We start from the raw sequence: 3,365 nt of genomic DNA on the forward strand, positions 1-3,365 counted from the left end.
CCATAGAATGAAGAAACAACCTAAAGAATGGAAAATATTTTGCCAGCTATTCATCAGTCACAGGACCACTATCTAGAATATATAAAGAGTTCAAAAATAATAGATCTGGCAAAATAAAAGATTCAATTTGAAATTGAGCAACTAAAATGAATAGATACTTCTCAAAAGAAGAAATACAAATGGCCAATATATTAAAAATGTTGAACATATCTGGTCATTCGAGAAATACAAATTAAACATCACTGAGATTCCATCATACTCCAAAAAGAATAGCTATCATCAAGAAATCAAATATTAACAAAAGTTGGAAAGGCTTCTGGGAAAAAGAAACCCTTCTATACTGTTGGTGGGAATGTAAACTACTACAACCATTGTGGAAATCAGTATGAAAATTCTGCAAATAACTAAAAATAGAAATTCCATTCTACTAAGCTTTTCTCTTTTTAGGTATCTTCCTGAAAGAGTTAAAGACATCTTATTACAGTGATATATGCAGATCCATGTGTATAGCACCACAATTCATAATAGCTAAAACTTGGAAGTGGCCTATAAGTCCATCAATAGAAAAATGGATAAAAATATGGTATTTATATACAATGGAGGACTACTCTGCCATAAAGGATAAACTGGAGTCATTTATAGGAAAATGGATACACTTTGAGACCATAATATTAAGTGAAATAAATCAGGCACAGAAGCTTAAATATTGCATCGTTTCTCTTATATGAGAAACCCAAAATATAAATAAATAGCAAAATAAAAGATAGGAAATAGCGATGTAGACCTTTTACAAAAAAGAAAGGGACCGGGGTGCAACATGTATGGTACCAGTGGAATGGAAGAACCGGTTTCCGGGAGGTGCTGTCGGTGCTACAGGCTCTTTCTCTCTGAGCAGTCTTTTGGCAACGACCCGGATATTGATTTGGCTTGGGCCATGAGAGCAATGCAGCATGCTGAAGTCTATTACAAGCTGATTTCATCAGTTGACCCACAGTTCCTGAAACTCACCAAAGTGGATGATCAAATCTACTTAGAATTCCGGGAACATTTTGCAAAACTCAAGATAGATGTATTGGACTCAGAAGAACTCAAATCAGAATCGGCTAAAGAGACGTGGAGGCCATTCTGCTTAAAGTTTGATGGGAGCGTAGAAGACTTTAACTATGGTACTTTGCTGCGGCTGGATTGTTCTCAGGGCTACAGAGAGGAAAATACTCTGCTCCCAGGATACAATTTTACGCCATTGAAATTGCCCGGAACCGAGAAGGTTATATAACAAAGCAGTTTATATCAGTGCTGAGGACAAAGGAGGAGTGAAAGGAGACAATGAAGGAGAGGCTGGAGGAAAGAATGGAGCTGACAGTGGAGGAGGAGGAGAGAACGTAGGGAAAGGAGCAGATAGTAGAGGAGAAAAAGAGGAAGGAGTCACTAGAGAAGGAGAAAAAGAAAACTGACAAAGGAGAAAAACAGAAAGAAAATGACACATCTATCAAAGCTGTGAAGCATCTATGTAAGGTAGACAGGGAGTAGCTCTCTGGAGGCTGCAACTCAAATGAATCAATGGGTAGCGCGGTGCTACTTGCCCAGATCCCTTTGGTTAAATGTATGTCTTTGTCAGTTGAAGGACACTCCAAGGACATCTGCCTAGCCTAATAATCATGAGCTGCTCTGGTTGTTCCTTAGTATGAACAAACTTAAAGACTATTAGTGGCATTTGAGTTAATTGTTTCTTGACTCTCAACTGCTGGCCAAGTGAAAAGTTTTAAAACGAAATTGCTCTTAGTTCTTATGATCATCTGTATATGTGACTTCTAAAACATATTTAAAGTTATTAGACACTTCGGGATTTTTTCCGGTATATCATCTCTCCACCATGTTTTATGCAAAACGATTGATGCATGTTTCTTAACTCTTGTCACTGTTTGTTGTAGTGAAGTTTTCTTAACCTTTGAAGTTGTACCTGATCCTGGGATTAGAAGTCTTCATATAAAAATTGATTGTTGCTCTTAGAAAGACTGTAGCTCTCTAATTTCCTTTACTATATCTGAAAAAATCTCGATAAGTACTCTGTAGAGAGTAGTAGCCTGAACTTGTCAGACTAGTGAGGGCAGCCCTGCTCATAGTAGAGGAACAAGACCTGGCCCTCTTTCAATTCTTCTCTTCTGATAGCTGGGTTGTTCTCTGAAAGCTAGCAAATAATAATAATATGGTAAAATACACTCTGATAGTGGTACCTGTTTTATAATGGTATGGATAAAAATGTATATATTTATATAGTAACAACATTTTTTTATATTCTGTCAGACTCCAAAAATAAATATTGGTTTTATATGAGGGGAGGATGTTTGCTTATGTAATGACTTTTCAGAGTGCATGCTTGACATACCTTCACATGTATATGGTTTGTGGGCATCCCCATAGACATACTGGAGTTCACTGCTGATATTAGAGGAAAGTGCAATATTTCTAGTACATACAGCTAGCACTCATAAGTCTTACCACAAGGTGATCGTGCAAGAAAGGATTAATCAGAGCATAGAAGGGGAAAATGGGGTTTTTGTTTTTCCTGTGGACATAGGAGAAAAACAAAATTAAAAGTAACTGATGAAAGCTGGGGATTTAGCTCAGTGGTTCTGGAACTTGCCTCGCAAACGCAAGGTACCAAGTTCGATCCCGAGTACCAAAAAAAAAAAAAAGTAAGAAGGGAAAGGAAAAATTATGAGAAAAGAAAAAAAATGGAAATGAAGTCTATGTAAATAGAGAAGGGAGGAGGGGGTGAAGGGCGCACAGGTAATGGGGAAATAATAAAAACCAAGATACGTCATGTACAGGTACAAGCACCCAATGATAAATGTAAACATACTGTATACCTAAAATGTACCAATAAAAGAACTTAAGGAAAAAAAAAAGAAAGTAACCATGAGATAGAGGGAGAGGGGGAGAGGGGGAGACAAAGGAATAAAAAAGAATTAAAATGTGTTTTTGTATGTACCAACTCCCTACAAGGAATATATACATTATATACTACAAACATTTACTAATAAAAAATAAAAAAGAAATATTGACCAAATATGAATATCCCCCATATGAAATGCACTCCAAATCTAGGGCTGATGGAAGGTAATGATTTAGTTAGGACTGTCAGTTGAGGCCTTGATATGTACCTTCCTTTGAATTATCACTTTGGAGTCATGAAAAAGTGCTCACATAAAAGGAACATCAGCAGTTGATATCTTATTTCTTAAAGATAAGAAAAAGGTACTCCCACCCTCTTCCTCTTGCCAATAACTTCATTGCTTCCAAGGTATATATGGGATCATGAACAGGTTTGGTAATATATAACATTAATTGAAAACATTAATTCT

General features: G+C 36.5%; 1 pseudogene; it reads left to right on the plus strand.

The window, feature by feature from the left end:
• The first annotated feature begins 811 nt into the window (after window positions 1-811).
• On the plus strand, window positions 812-1,497 carry LOC101712202 (protein PBDC1 pseudogene; annotated as a pseudogene).
• The last annotated feature ends 1,868 nt before the right edge of the window (window positions 1,498-3,365 follow it).

This window comes from Heterocephalus glaber, unplaced genomic scaffold (assembly GCF_053883595.1).
Source record: "Heterocephalus glaber isolate CG9 unplaced genomic scaffold, H.glaber_assembly_v1.0 deba00001472, whole genome shotgun sequence".
NCBI lineage: Eukaryota > Metazoa > Chordata > Mammalia > Rodentia > Bathyergidae > Heterocephalus > Heterocephalus glaber.